This window comes from Gorilla gorilla, chromosome 5 (assembly GCF_029281585.2).
Source record: "Gorilla gorilla gorilla isolate KB3781 chromosome 5, NHGRI_mGorGor1-v2.1_pri, whole genome shotgun sequence".
NCBI lineage: Eukaryota > Metazoa > Chordata > Mammalia > Primates > Hominidae > Gorilla > Gorilla gorilla.
Genome location: NC_073229.2, coordinates 19,327,736 through 19,343,963, shown reverse-complemented (window position 1 = coordinate 19,343,963; position 16,228 = coordinate 19,327,736). Strand labels below are relative to the sequence as shown.

Below are 16,228 nucleotides of genomic sequence, written 5' to 3'. Positions count from 1 at the left end.
GAAGTAACCAGTGCTTGGGAGAGGTAGGGCTGTGGAGTTGTGCATTGTCCGGGCACAGGGCGTGGCCGGGGCTCTGACACAGTGAACCATTGTTCCCGGTGCTAATGGAGAGTGGGTGTGCCTAGGAGAGGATGTGTACTGGCCCTCAGGGAGGAAGATGCCAGCCACGCTGTGCTGACATAGCAGGGACTGCCGGCTGGAGCCCTGAGCTCTGCTGCCATTTGACTCTCTGGCCTGATGAGGTGCCACAGAGATGTCAATTTTCTGGAACATTGCACAGATCACATATTTATGCAAATGCTTTTCTGTATCTACAATCAAAAATGGTCATCTCAGAGAAGGAAATTTACTAAGCCAACAGAAACCTCAATTTTTACAACTTAAATGTGGCTCTTTCCCTCTCTGACACCAAAATAGTTTCAAAAGCTAGGAAGTCGTTAAGAATGGCTTGTCTGTCATTCCTACTTAGACAAGGTGTGGGATTGATAAGGACACAGAACAAAAGAATTCACTGAACAGGAAAAGGACCCTCAGACTAACAAGACTGTTCTTGAATCTGCATCGACCCCCTTTCCTGCCGTGACCGACTCCGCATCCCTCCCGTTTCTTTTGTTCATTCAAATGCTATCATCATACCTGTTCTGCAGCTCTGTTGACACTAGCATTCTTTGAGTATAAGAGTGGTGTCTGATTTCATATGCTTGCTTTATTTTTGCACTGATTTGGCTCTCTCCTGAGCTTCCCTTTACTGTCCAATTTTGAATCTTGAACTACATTTTATCTTTCTAAGCCTCTAGGCTGCATTAATTTCATTCACTCCACTTCAACTTAATATTCCACTGGGTAAGCTTTTCCTGTATGGTGAGACTAAACTTTTAACCTCATTCCTCAGAACAACAAGTTTTCCTAAAACTTGGATCAACTTGACAGCCTCCTGTTGAATTGCCTCAGGGGTGAGAATATTCTTCCAGTTGAAAGGTAACCAGAACTGGAGACTATATTGTAAATAAGCTTTTAGTTAGGTGTGAGGTCCCAAGAGCCAATGGTCTAGAGCCATTTTGTATGAGTCCTGAAAAGCACCAAGCTTCTCTGAGGTTTGTCTACATTCAACTTAGGATACATGTGGAATTCTCTCACATCTAAACTGAATCTTTCCTTCTCAGGGACTCAGTCCATCCTGCACATGCCAAAGGCTTCTTATTCTTCTTATAGTCTGTAAAAGTGCTTTCACCGATCAGCTTAGGTCATCTGTCCCCCAAGATCTTCTGCACAGAGGGACACTCAAACCAATAACTATGTCTTCTTAGAATCATTTCAGAATGACTGATAGGAAAAAAAAAATGCCATAAAGAGGCTGAGGCGGGTGGATCACAAGATCAGGAGATGGAGACCATCCTGGCTAACACAGTGAAACCCCGTCTCTACTAAAAAAGATACAAAAAACTAGCCGGGCGTGGTGGCAGGTGCCTGTAGTCCCAGCTACTCAGGAGGCTGAGGCAGGAGAATGGCGTGAACCTGGGAGGCGGAGCTTTCAGTGAGCCAAGATCGTGCCACTGCACTCCAGCCTGGGCCACAGAGCGAGACTCCGTCTAAAAAAAAAATGCCATAAAGAAAATTTGAAAAAAAAAATAGTGAGGACACATCAGGTCTCAGAACACTGATATCCTACAGCAAGACTAAAGGGAAATAGAGCTTTATACTATGTTTTGAATAAGACTCAGAATGGTCTCAAAAATGGCCGTTTGCTCAGCAAAGGCAGGTACTAGCTTGACAGAGGCCACCAGTGATTCCACAGAGGGCGTAGTTCCACGTGTGCTGGTAATTTTTTTTTTCCTCATTGATTTAGTGCCTCAAAACCTTCAATATCGCTTCTGTACCAGTGTGAAGTCTTCGAAGTGTTTGTTCTGGACTAAGGACTGCAACATCCAATTAAAGCTCAATTGAGCAACATTTTTTGGTACTCTGCCTACAGGGGTTTGTTACCACAGAGAGCCTGATCCTGGAAATTAGACTTTAAATTTTCCATCACTCCTGAATTCTGGTATTTGCTGATGATAACATTAGTACTTGAGTTCTGTGCCACTTAAGACCCCTGTCTTGTGTATAATTTTCTATACATGAATACATTGATGCACAGATTTATTGCATCGTGTGTTCATTCTTAGAGAGAAAGTGGTAATTAGCTCAAATGTGGGCCTGTTGGCCAAACTGCCTGAGTTTGAAACCTATTGATTACTAGCTGTGCGACCATAGGCAAGTTCCTTAACTTCTCAGTGCCTCTGTTCCCTCATTTTTAAAAATAAGATTAATAATAGGACTTCTTTCAAAGAATTATTGGAGAATTAACAGAGTCAGTTATGCAAAGTACTTATTAGTACAGTGTCTGGCACAGAGTAAATATCTAATATTGATGTTGTTCTTAACCATTCATTCATGCACTAAGTATTTATCAAACACTGTGCTAGACCCTAGGAGTACAATGATGAACAAAACAGATACACTCCCCACCCTTGTGGAGATTGCAAATGTAGAAATGATAGCAGTTTGGCCGGGCGCGGTGGCTCACACCTGTAATCCCAGCATTTTGGGAGGCCGAGGCGGGCAGATCACAAGGTCAGGAGATGGGGACCTTCCTGGCTAAGATGGAGAAACCCCGTCTCTACTAAAAATACAAATAATAATAATAATAATAATAATTAGCCAGGGAGGGTGGCGGGCACCTGTAGTCACAGCTACTGGGGAGGCTGAGGCAGGAGAATGGTGGGAACCCGGGAGGTGGAGCTTGCAGTGAGCCAAGATCACACCACTGCACTCCAGCCTGGGTGACAGAGCGAGATTCCATCTCAAAAAAAAAAAAAAAAAAATGATAGCAGTTCCTGGAGTCCAGGATCTTTGGAGAAGTAGAACGACGTTATTAGTGACTTGTGCAGACTAACCAGCCAAAAACAGATAACGAAACATACTTGAAGCTTCTAGTGAATACCATTAAGCACGTTTTAAGATGCTCATTTTTTTATTGGTTTTCACCCTTTCTGATCCTGTTTCTGAAAGTTCAGCAGCTACTCAGTAGTACAGAAATATTGTGTAAATATGAGAAAACTACTATTGACCTATTAATATATATAAAATAACCACAAATATGTCTTCTTCTTATTTGAGAATTTTTAACTTAAAAATTCACAAAGGAAGGATTAATGAAGTAGTCATCCTAACGTGCGAAATTTTTACCCACATCAAATGGTCAATCCACTAAAAAAGCAAAACAAAAGAAAAAAAAAGCAAAGAGATTTTTTTCAGTCAAACAAACAAAAAGTCCCTTTTTTATCTGCAGAGCATCTTAGGAAATGGGATAAAGGGACACATTCACAGACCCAAATCAAGTATTTTTCATGAAAAGTATCTTGGCTTAAACTCTGCTAGCTGATGTTTACTCCTTTTTTTCCTTGCTACACTGTTTGTCTTTAACATTCATTTTTCTTCCCATTGTATTTTTAATCTCCTCAGTTGTGATTGGTTTTTGTTTTATTTACTTAGATATCTGATATTTATTCCTAATCTTTATAGATATCAGGGAAAAATCATGGGTTAAAACCTAGAACTAAGAAAGCAATAACTTCAAAGAAGTCCAACAAGCTAGTTAAAACAACACCTTCCTCCCGTAAAAACATGTGGCCTGTTTCTGATCAAATTACCATATGCTTGTTGAGTTGTCCTCCCCACCCCCCGCAAACTTTTCCTAATATTTTTCTGTAAGTGATGTTAAGTTAAATGGCCCATAATTGCTTGCTCTATCTCATAGCCCTGTTTAGAATAATGATATGTAACACTTTCCAGACCTCAGGAACCTGATCTGTCATCAGAGGACTTATATAAATGCCAGTCAGAGCTTCCCTCAGCTCTGTCTCTGCATTTGGGGGTGAAAAGCCCTCAATACACTCACCAGCCTGGCCTTTTGTCCTGAAACTGTCCCCCTTTTCTCCCATAGCTGTTCTCACCACCTTCTCACACTTCCCCTCCCAAAGCAGGAAATTAGATCCCCTCACTCTATCCCTTCATCTGTACCAGCTCTGTTAGAAGCCAGTCCATCCCTCCCGCTCCTGCTCCTTCTGACCTCTAAGGCTCTAATCCTCCCCTCCACCCCTGCTCTTCTTTGTTCCTTTCTCTGACCAGTGGGAGCCAGGGTCAGAGGATGTGGAGATAGCAGATTAAGGATGAGTGCCTTTCTTCCTGCACTCTTGGGCCTATAGAAAGAGAGGCGAGACTACTGGTTCTGTAAGGTCCCTTCCCATTTTAATATCCTGGCATCCTGTGCTCCCATAACTTTTGGACCACAGTAGTGTGGAATGCTGATCAGAATGCTTCCTCTTTTGTAATTATTCTCTGAACTTCTTACTGCTTGTATTTTATAAATAGTTTATATCTCTAAATCACTGTTTATATATTTTAAGCCTCCCTCTTAGGCTCCTCATACTAATCTTTATATCCTTCCTTAATCACATTGGCCTTTCCTGCCCTTTTCCTTCCTTGGACTTAACCAAGGGAGCTTTAAGTTTCAGTCTCTTCAGTTGATTCTTAAATATTCCACTATTTGTTTTCCATACTTCATAGGATCGCATACAAAACCCCAAGGGCCATATAACATTCCTCCTGAAGCCTGGGTTCTTTCCTCGGTTGCTCTCCCCCCTCAAGAGCATTTCATATCTAATGAAATAGTAATTGTGTACTGATTGTAATAACCCCAACTTCCTCCTTTTTTCCATGGAGTTTCTTTTCTTATTATCAGATCTAGATTAAAATGATGTCATTAAAGACTCAAAAATCTTTATGGCTATACATAGCTATGTATCTTCCCTTATTTAAGAATATATTTTGATTTATCCTTAAGTCCTTCTGGTAATCCTAATGTAGATATGTTCATTACTCGCACCCGTGAGGAATTCCTGCAGCATCTGTACCTTTTTTCCATAAAGCTGTCCAGGTGATGGCTGACTATCCTCATTTATAATCATAATGCAGACTTATTGACATCTACAAAATAAGTTTCAAAATCTTTTTATCATCTTAAAAGTTTGTTTTAGCATCTGCATCAACTTTCCATAGGAGGAACAATTAGTTGTCGAGCTCAACTTCTACCTAAAGTAGCTCTGAAGTACATCACCTAAAGAATAGAATTACTTATGAGAGATCCATTCGTCCCTGATGTGATTACCTGTTCCATCTTTATTTTCATCTTTAGCCGATGACCTCTGTATTCGGAAATCTAAAAAATCCCTCTTTTTTTTTTTTTTTTTTTTTTTAGCAAATCAGCAGTGCTCTTCCTGTTCCACCAAGCCTTATTTATCTTCCAAAATAACAGCAATCCAAAAATCTGTGTTCATGGAGATTTCACAGATAATACTGCCTGTGGTTTCTCTCACCCCGTTCTGCCTCATGCTCTTGATAAGGTTAATTATTTTTTATCAAATTTGATTGTTTTCCCAGCACCTTCTTTACTTGAAAACAGTTGCTCTGCAGACACTAGAATATTCTGGGGCTGAAATGTAGTCATGCCCATCTACCGTGGGCTCCGCGCCACCTTTCTCTCACCCTGCATGCCTTCTCCCACCACCTCACTGCCCACACCTGTGGCTCATGCCAGGCCGGCTTCTCTATCCACTGTTACATCTAGTAGCAAAGGTAAAAACTCGTCTGGCTCCTTTTGTTGTTAACTGCCAAGGTGATAGGTCCACCACTGACGGGCTTCCGTCCCAACTTAGTAGCTCTGATCTACCTCCTAGACAAATGCTTACCAGGTTTGGCCCATCAGTAAATACCTGGTTTCATTCCGCTGTTACTCAGCAATAGGAACTGTCCTTAATAGCAAAATCTACCTTGTACATTTTGTAATGCTGTCATCAATTTGCTAGTTTCCTGAGTAAATCAGGTATGCCTTGCCCCCATGAAAACCTGGTGTAACAATATCCAAACTAAAAAATAAGTGACTGTGTGTAGGTACTAAAAGATTCTGCAGGTTTTAGGATTTATTACAGGAATATTTTAGATAGTACATTGACCATGCACATTTAACATATAATTCGGATTTACCTTCAGCTTCTCAGATATATATCAGTATATATGAAAATAAAATATATGGTTGAGTTCTTAACATTCAATTTGAAAAGAATGTTTATTGAACATTCCATTACCATAGAGGTAAGTCCCAGTCTAACACCAAGAAATTTAAAGATAGATGAGATAAGGTCCTTGTCCAATAGAAACTCTCAGATGAAAGGGAAGCAGCTGCGAAGCTGCGGGGACAGCCCGGGGTGGGGTGGGTGTCATGAGGGACTCACCGAACCAGGGCAGCCCAGGCGAGAGAAACAGTGACAGGTGCCAGAACATGGCAGAGATGGAGACCATGGAATCAGAGTGGACTAAGGACATGTGGAAGAGAAGACAGAGCTGAGGGTGACTCCCAGGACAGAGGCTGAACCATGTAGGGTAGTGGGGAGGTGACGATGCTGGAACCCACATCAGAGATCCAGCGAGAAGACTTACTTTGCAGGGGGAGGTGTTGAGGTGTTCTATCACACTCGCGGTGCCTTCGGGATATCTGTGCTGCAAAATGAGGGAGGCAGTTGGAGCTGGAGGCCTGGTGTAGAGAAAAGAGGTCAGGGCTGGGGCCTAGATGTGCAAGATGTGCAAGAGTTGAAATCCTGACATACATAAACTCCCTAAAGGAGCATTTCTAGGGGGGAAAAAAGAGTGTGCACAGGGAGCTGGTCGCAGAGCCAGGCAAATTCGAATTCCAGGAGGTAAGTCTCAGAAACATATTTTGAAAAAGTAGGTTAATAATTCACAGAATACACAAACTAAGCACTTGTATCTGAGAGCCGTAGGGCCAGACTAATGTGTAAAGAGCTAATATCAACAAGTTTACATTAATTGGCAGATGATTACTTCATCTAAATCCAAGAAAAACTGAGTTTCAGGGGGCAAGCAGAGACCCAATTTCAAATCACTATGTCCTGGAAGTCGGGTTGCAAAGCACTTTCAAATTCTTAAAGATGAAAGGGCTTTCATAAGTGTAAGGTACTTTGTGCTGCATATTGTCATTTTATTAGTCATCATTATTAGTTATCATTATCATATACTCTTGTGAAATTATTAGTTATCAAAAGACATCTTCTGAAAGGACGCTTTGGGCTCTTCAACTCCTGACATTTTTTATTTAAATATTTATTTTGTTTTATACCTATAGAGCTTCATGCAGAAAAAGTTACTTGTTCCTTAGTACTGCCAGCTGTGTGCTTCTTGACGCAGGGGTAGAAAGGATGATCGTGGTGGAAGGTAGGGATATGCTGAATTGGTGATCGACTTCTGATTCTGCCTAAACGGTATGTTTCAAGGGAGTGTGACAGGCGCTGAGATCCAGCAAGCTCTACGGCTCCTCCTAGAACTGCAGTATCCCCAGTAGGCTAGAGAGCAGCCACCAAGGAAGACATCAGGCTATCATCTGCTTTTATCTGCCAACCACCCCCCATGCTCCTCCCTTGGAAACCTGTCTGCAAAAACCCATCTTTGTACTTGCTCCCTAGAGCCAGCTGAGTGTCCTTTGATAGTCTAAAATCTATGTTGGTTTACTATTGCTGATGTAACAAGTAATCACAAACTTAGTGGCTTAAAACTACCCAGATTCATTGTCTTACAGTTCTGGAGGTCAGAAGACCAAATGGAGTCCCATTGAGCTAAATCAAGGTGCTGGCAAAGCCACCTTCCTTGTGGAGGCTCCAGAGTTCTTGGACAGTGAGATTTTCTCTTGGCAGAGAATACGGAGTTAATCACTCTGAACCGGTCCTGGGCTAGTGTTTTCTATGGAATGGATAGCATGTTGTTAATCACTTTGCGGACTAAACCAAAATGGAAGACTCTGGTGCATCATCTATTTAAAATTGCATAATGTACACACTCAGAAAACACCGCTGATACATTTGGGCAACTGGAAATGAGGACAGGTCGTACTTGGGCCTGAGGGCCAAGGACAGGCTTCCTAATAAAGGGGAGTTTTAGAGCAGGGCTTTGGAAAGATTTGTAATTAAAAGAGAGAGTTGGGGGACGGGGTGTAAGAACTGGGAAAGAATTCACAATTGGGGCAGGAGGTGCTGTGGGAATGAACCAGCCGCATGAACAGAGACATAGGCAGGGACTCTGTCAGGTGGAGTGGGTGGGTGGCCCAGTCCGGGAACCCTGAGAAGCAAGGTTGGTAGAGCCAATATCATCACACCCTGCCCTGGCCAGGCCTTCTCTCACGTAGCCAGCAGGCCACCCCTCTTCACCGCCTCACCTCCAAGCCTGTCTGTGCAGCAGCTTAGCCGCTCCTCTTTTATTTGTACCTCCTATTTTCTTGCCTTTTTCTTTCTTGCTGTCACGAGTCTTAAAACCAGTCATATGTCATCATTAAACTCCACATAGCCACTATTCTGATACCATTAATCTGTCTTTTGATACCTGCCATCTGACCCCTGACGGGTTCAAATTCTGGAAGAGTGTCTCCTCACCTGTTCCATTAAGTTAGTTAAACAAGTTTTGTGTTTGAGACAAATTCTTAAACAGTTCCCAGCTGTTTCAGTGATTAAAAGGCAGAGCCAGGAATAGGGAAGGCCTTACTTTCATGAGAGAGATTTGTTTATAGCATAAACGTGGATACTTAACAGTAACTCAGGGAAAACCAATCTAAAGATGTTTTTAATCTTTTTTTACATATTCTTCGACTTCATAATGAAATGTTTCCCTATTTTCCAGGGATTTTGTTGAGAATGAAATTAATTCTATGCGAATGTTTTTCATAGTGGTATTAGAAAGACACTGTATATTTTAAATTCAGGCTGTTTCTATTATTTTTTGAAAAGAGGTCAGTGGAGAAAAATGTGCCTAACATCATCATCTACAACCTGCTGTTTGAATTTTGGGGAATATGTCATTTTTTCTAAGGCAAGTTACTAAGGTATTGAAGTTAATAAGATGTATTTGTTTCTGAATCAGTTTTTGTTTTGGAGGATTAGAAAGTACTATAGTCCCTTATTGAAATTCTAAAATTTAAAAAGTATAGTGGTAGTTTGAATATGTCCTACTAGCTTGCATTATAAGTTTTAAAGTATGTATCTCAACACCTTTTATTCCCAGCTCTCAAACTTTTGAAGTCTTCTAGAAGCTCCTAACCTCTCCTTACTTCTGTTTTTCCTGCTACAACATAACGATGAATATTTTCCCACTGATCTCAGTAGGCATGTTGAAAAAACTGATGCAATATGTTTTCAGCTCCTTGGTGCAGCCTGCACCTGTTCCCCCAGGCAGTCAGCACTTACCGCTTATCCCATTGCATTGTGATGGGTCATTTCCACCTGGGGTCCTGGGGGAAGAATGACATCGGAGGGCCTTGAAGACAACCTGGCACATTGTCAGGGGATAAAGAATGAATGAATGTGCACATTGCCAAAGAATCATTCTTATGCTTTACAGCCAGCTCTGATAGAACCAAAATTATTCAAACCAGTGTATTAAACTATTAGAGAGCAGTAGTTTAAACTGTACTAAATAGCAAAGGGAATAAAAATAATAATGTTCCTCTTTCTATTTGAGATTCCATGGCAAGATGAGTGTTAAGTTCACTCACAACTTACACTTGTATATCCAACCTTTGAAAAGGTCATATTTCGTTTCTATTGCTTTATCTCTATACATGTCTGTTCACTAATTCTTTCATTTCTGCCACTTTCCTATCTCCTTATGTTTCTGCTGATGTTCTCTCCTTTTTTCTTCATCTGTTCCGAAACTCTTATTTTCATAGGTTCTGTTTGTTTCTCCACTTCCCTCTGCACCTTTCTTGTTGATCTATCCCAACTGTCTCACACAAGCTCAGCACTCCAGACGTGCTCCCTGGCTCCTCTCCACAGGAAGACCTGGTGATGCCATATTACAGCCACTGCAGCCTGGCTCCACCCTTAGACCACTAGGGCATGATGCCTCCGGCATCCACAGCATATGCACATTGTGGGAAAATCTCATAGTATCTTGAAGTCTTGGCAGACAGCATATGCAATAATGCATATGCAAAAGGCATCCAAGGTTGCTTCTGTCTGAAGAGAGTACGACTGCCAACTAGAGGCGTTGCCAGCTCTGAGCCTCCATAAGAAATGCCCCATTGTCAGCCACCATCTTTCCTTTACCCACTCTGAGGCTATATTTGTGGAACAAAGTGTCACCTAGCATAAAAGACACTCAGTTCTCTGGCTTTCCCCATCACATGCATTTCTCTGCTACTCTGAAACTTTCTGAATTACAAAGTGAGAAATAAGTTCTACTCAGTGAATGGCCATCATGGCTGGTATTGGTATCGTGGAACCAAGGTCTTCCGGAAACCTGGTGGCATGATATTCCTTTTTTTCTTCACCTAGAATCTTCAATGTTTTTCTTTTTTTTTTAATGTAAGTGCAAAGAACTTAAATATATGATTGTGTAAGATGATAGTCATTTAGAACAACATTTTTTAAATTTCTGAAAAAGTGAGGCCGGGCACAGTGGCTCACGCCTGTAATCCCAGCACTTTAGGAGGCCAAGGCAGGTGGATCACGAGGTCAGGAGATCGAGACCATCCTGACTAGCAAAGTGAAATCCCGTCTGTACTAAAAATACAAAAAAAATAGCTGGGCGTGGTGGTGGGCGCCTGTAGTCCCAGCTACTTGGGAGGCTGAGGCGGGAGAATGGCGTGAATCCAGGAGGCGGAGCTTGCATTGAGCCAAGATCGTGCCACTGCACTCCAGCCTGGGCGACAGAGTGAGACTCCCTCTCAGAAAAAAGTCTGAAAAACTGTTGGGCTTATAGAGATTTTCCTAATAAGGTGTACAGTGTCTTCTTCGTTGCACATCCATTTTGGTGGAAAATTCGGTCAAATGCACTAGAATAGTCTTTGGATATGTTTTCTAAAACAAGTATCTAACTACAGTTTTTTTTTTTTAATATTACGTTTCCCACATGAAGAGAAATGGCCTGATTGAGTATGCCTCTCTTACCAAAACTGTTAACTTACAGTGAGGATGTGAAAAAATAAGAACTCAGATGGGCCCGTGGATCAGATGAATAAGAAAAAGAGAAGAGACTATGGATAAAAACAGTTGCTGATTTTCCTTTGAGATGTTTGTGCTTCATGCCGCCAAATTGAGATGAGAGAAAAGCCAATTTCATGCAGTTTGGCACAACTGTAAAATGCAGCACAAACACACGTGTGTGTGTGTGTGTGTGTGTGTGTGTGTGTGTGTGGCCCATTGATCCAAAAAGCCTGTTTATCTATTGGCAAGACGAAATATTATCTTCATGCATCAGCACCTCCTCCTAAAGGTAGGATGGGGATGGCCGTCAGTGCCAATACATTGTCTCTTCTTTCAGCTGGCGGGGGTGGGCAGTGGGAGGGAGCCACGGGGCGGAGACGCAGAGCAAACAGTGCCAGCACTGGATCCCAGCGTGGGCCGGTGGTGGGTGCCAGGAGCAGCCAGGGCCTGTGCCTAGTCGTCACATGTGGTGCTGAGCAACCACCAACTCATCCCAGGAAGGAGGTGAAAAGATAACACACGCTGGAGTCCAGTGGAGGCGAGGACACTTCATCCCACAGGGACCGCAGTGGCCAAGGGAATGGTTTTAATGGTGGTTTGACTTAGCATACTTATGAAAAGGCCAGCGCCCACCTGCTGGCCTGTGGGTTTATTTGGCAAAACATAAAACAGAGTCAGTTGCTTGTCCTTGAGAGTGACCACTATGGATCTACCACATTTCTGACTTGTCAGTCTGACATCCGTGGCTGGATTCTACATAGTCTTGTGTTGACGGATTTGTTGCTTTGGGAGAAACGCAGATATGATGGCATGGGCTTCTCGCTATCTGCAGCAGAAACAGCCTTGTGTCTGCCCCGTGTCCCTGGTCATCCACGGACATTGGTCAGGCTTTCTGATTCACACCACTTTCTCCTCAGCCCTCCAACTAAGTAATATTTATATTGTTCTGCTAACAACCTCTATTGAAATCCAAACTTAATAACCTATTGCTTGCTAGAAATATTCTCCTCTTCCTTTCTGCCTTTTTCATGATCTTGGTTTTTTTTTTTTAAAGAACTCAACCCTTTTGCTTTTTCCCTTTCTCCATCTTTATAACTTTTTCAGACAATTGAACTTCTGTCTGAACTTCTGAGCTTTCCGATACCCTCATACTTTGTGGTCAGCATCAGAGACATCAAAGTAAAGTGGGTGTTTGTTTCAAACCCTGAGTTGATGATAAGCCATTATGTCTGCTGCGTGTTCTCTCCAATGTGAGTGACATTTTGCACCCCAGGTTTAGTTATAGGGAGCAAGTTAGGAATGTGTGTTTTGCAGTTTCTGTTGTTTATGTAAACCATCGATATCAGTTTATTCATCTGAAGGAAATAAGAAAAAACACTTCAGTCAAAATAATTAGGAGCTAAGATAAGAACACAGCACTTCAAAGTTCATTTAGCTACTTACATCTTCTACTTTACGCGTCATCTCAGCTTACCTATCTCCTAAGTGAAGGATGATTATGATAAACTTCACAAAAGTAGTGGGAGGTTAAATTAGTGTCTGTGAAGCATGTTGAGATCTTATGATCAAAGATACCAGAGTATTGCAGAACAGTGTGATTACTATCAAAGAAAAGAATTCCTCAATCCAAGAGTCTGGATTAATCTGATTTAATTTTCCAGCATCTTCTGTATCTGACTGAATTTTCCAGCATCTTCTATATCTTCTATATCTGAAGCCCCAAACCTCCAATCTCTTGCAGTTTTCTCTTGATCTTAGAGTCCGTTTCTAAGCATTGGAGAGGGTTAGAGAATAGGCTGCAGTCATAAACTTGTAAACAGAGGAGAAGTGTCGGGTGTTAATGAAGGCTCAGGCGAGGGGCTGGATGGGGCTTGGAGGGGCATGTTCGGCTGGTGACTGTGCAGTGCTGCTCTCAGCAGCCACCGTTTGGCTGGTGCTCGGGTGGGGCCTTCACTATGCCAGAAAAACTGTCCCTCCACCCAGCTCATTCCTTAGAATCAACAGGGACTTTCATCCATGCTGCACAAAATCGGACGGAAAAGATGGCTTTCCACAAGTTTCCCAAGTCACATAAGGGGCACGGAAGGGGTATGCAGGCAGCCGGGGTGTCAGAGGCAAAGACAGGCTGATAGCACAGAGATAAGCAAGGTGGATGGAAAACCATACCTAGACATAACGTGTGCAAAAATTGCAGAGGAATATCTCCAAAACCACAGGCCACAAATACACAGATTTGGTGCAAACTGGCAAAATGAGTTTGTACATTTATTTCCCACCCATGTGTTTCATTTTGCCTGTAATCATCAGAGCTGTTGTGGATGGGTGGGTTACCCAAGTGTTCTTAAAGAGGCAACCCATTTCTTCTCAGGCAGTACTACTACTTTAAGCAAAACTGCAGGCATCCTTTGTCAAGGGTGGCTACCCTAGTCCGTGGTTCTTAAGCCTGGTACGTCAGACTCATCCAGAAAGCTGTTGAAAATACAGTCTTCCAGGATTCATCCTCAAACCACTTGAGCAGTGGACCCTGGAAACGTAGGACTCTGCAGGGATCCTGAGGCAGCTGGCTCTGAGGCTGGCCGAGCCTCGGTAAGTGGGGGCAGCTGTGCCCTGGGCTGCCGTCAGGGAGTGATGCACACAGTTCGGTTGTCCCTAACCTTGTTGGTTTCATTCACCTTTTGAAGAATTAGATAAAAGCTGATTCCCCCCAGGGGAAAATGCTCAGAATACATCATGTATGTAGTTGTACGGAATTGTGCCTGTCCAGCTGTCCATGTGGAGAAAACAAAGCCGAACTGCCAGGTCCGGCTCCTTTCTTCTCCAGCCCCAAGTTTTTGCTTGGCTTGGCACATCCTTTCATAGGTGTACGTATTTTGTAAATGTTCATGTCAAGTGATTAAAACCGTCATTGGTATAATTTCTGACGATGTGTAGTCAACCCCTTCACAAGTCTGTCGTTAAGCCCTCCACAAACTCACAGGGGTGCTTTGGAAGAGCTTGAAATCCCCCCTCCCCAGTGGAACGTAAGAGCCATTCACACCCCCGCCCCGCAAGGGAGGGTGTGCTTAGGACCTGGACATTGAGCTTGGCAGTATCACCAGATCATTTACCGATTACAGTTAAATTGATGATAGAAATGTAGACATCAAGATTTTTGTGCCTAGGTAGTCTCAGCTTCCCTGACCCCATCCTTGGAGAGCTCCAGGTCTAGGGGGACCATTCCCAAGGGGAACCTCAAAAATGTATCTGCCATGTCACGGCAGACGTGTGTTTTGGTTGTTTTTGGTGAAGCCCCAGAGGGCATTGCCCCTACACAGTTCTCTGATAGGCGGAAGCTCCATCAGGTCTGACCACAGCCTGGTTATACCACGGCAGGTCCAGAGCAGGTGGCTGCTCAGGGTTTAGGGACTGAATGAATGCCGCAGACATGTGGGAAAGAAAATCATGGAAAAGAAAATCAACTAGCTGTTTTAGGCATCTGATCAATCAGTGTGATTGGTTTCTTTACCAAGTTGATGAGTAGATCTGCTGTGTTCTCAGCAGTAATGTGGTTAAGCTTCTCAGGAATATACACATACACAAATGTTTTTCCCGGTCTGGTGGAGGGTAGTAATAAAAAGCAGAGCATTTAGAGACAAAGTCAACTTGACAGGCAGAGTGGAGGTAAACAGCCTTCCTCTGCAGGAGCAGTGTTGACAAGCAGTGATTTTTGGGAAGCGTCCAGCTGTAGCACGGGCTCTGACTTCAGGGACTTCAGCAGTATAAAAACAATTTTTAAATACCCAAAGTCATTTATATTAAGTGTACTTGTATGGTTTGGGGTTTTATGTTATCGGTTTATATATATATATGTGATTTTTATTAACTATTTCCAGAAATAATTCTGCAGTTAAGCCAAAAGCTGCTGCATGAAGCAAAAACTCTTCCTCCATAGATACCCTGCCCCAGTCGTGCTAGGCAGGTTTAGCCCAACCAAAGGACTGTATTTGTTGAGAGAAGAGACATTTGTTTTCTCCCCAAACTTCAAGCTCTGGTTTTGAAACATAACTCTCAGTCCCATCTCTAAATCCTAGTTACAGCATTAATTCTCAATAAGTTCTTCTTTTTGCACGTACTCTCATGTAAGCAGCAGTCTAAATAGCCATGTAAGGGCAGCCAGAGGAGTGGGTTTGTGCCTTGGGGAACAGAGGAGCCAAGGCCCACCCACGTTACTCGTCCACTTCTCCTTCCATCTGTGACAATCAGCTCCAAGCATTAAAGGCTTCTCCTGGTCCTGGGGGCCAGGCAACACGTCACCTCTGAGATGTTGGCCTTTGCCACCGTGGCTTCTCCAGCACAGAGCCTCATTGTCACTTCCTCCAGCTGCTCAGGGAACATGATCTTCACTGTTGTCATGTCAGATGAGGAAATTGGGCCACCAGGAAGCCGAGTGACTTGCCCAAGGTCACACTGTGTGGTAGTGGCACAGCCAGTTTCCAGGCCGTGCTCCCCCACGAAGCCTCCCCAACTTTCCTCCCAGATCACGTGCACTGGGTCACCCAAAAACTTTGCCCTTCTGCACATTAGCCTCTAAGGACAGCTGCTCTAAGCACTTTCTAGCCAGGCCCCTTAGCAGCAGCACTACAAGGGTGGCTGGCACTCTGGTTCTGTGGACACTGTCTCCTGCCTTTTCTCAGTGCTGCAGTGGGTGTATTTGCACCTACTTAATGGTCTGAATCTATAAACCAGCAGTCAGACACCTGCTGTGCGTTCAGGGGACATAACCTGTCATGCCTACCTGTGGAGTTGAACCAGTGTACACGGTTCTCAGGCAATCAGGGGACATCAGACAGCTGCACCCTCTTTTCCAGTGACACAGGCACCAGGTATGAAGGCTTTGAGGGATTTTCTGGAAGTAGGAAGGGTCAGGGCCCAGCTGAACATGTCACCACAGCGCCTGACAATGGCTTTTTGTCCTTTTAGTGTATGACTGGACACACTTACTTACCATGTAAAGGTGCTTCTTTTTTACATTTAAAACCCAAAGCTGTGAGATGCAGCATACAGAGACGTGACCCCAGTTGGCCTTTTGCTGTTTCAGATGGCAGTGCTCAAAGGAATGCCAGCAAGGCCCAGAGGCCCCCGGCACTCACTGGCCTTTCTTTCAT

General features: G+C 43.3%; 1 protein-coding gene across 3 annotated transcripts in view; it reads left to right on the top strand.

The window, feature by feature from the left end:
• Window positions 1–16,228, top strand: part of GMDS (GDP-mannose 4,6-dehydratase) — a 623,184-nt gene that overhangs the window by 521,415 nt on the left and 85,541 nt on the right. The window lies entirely within an intron of this gene.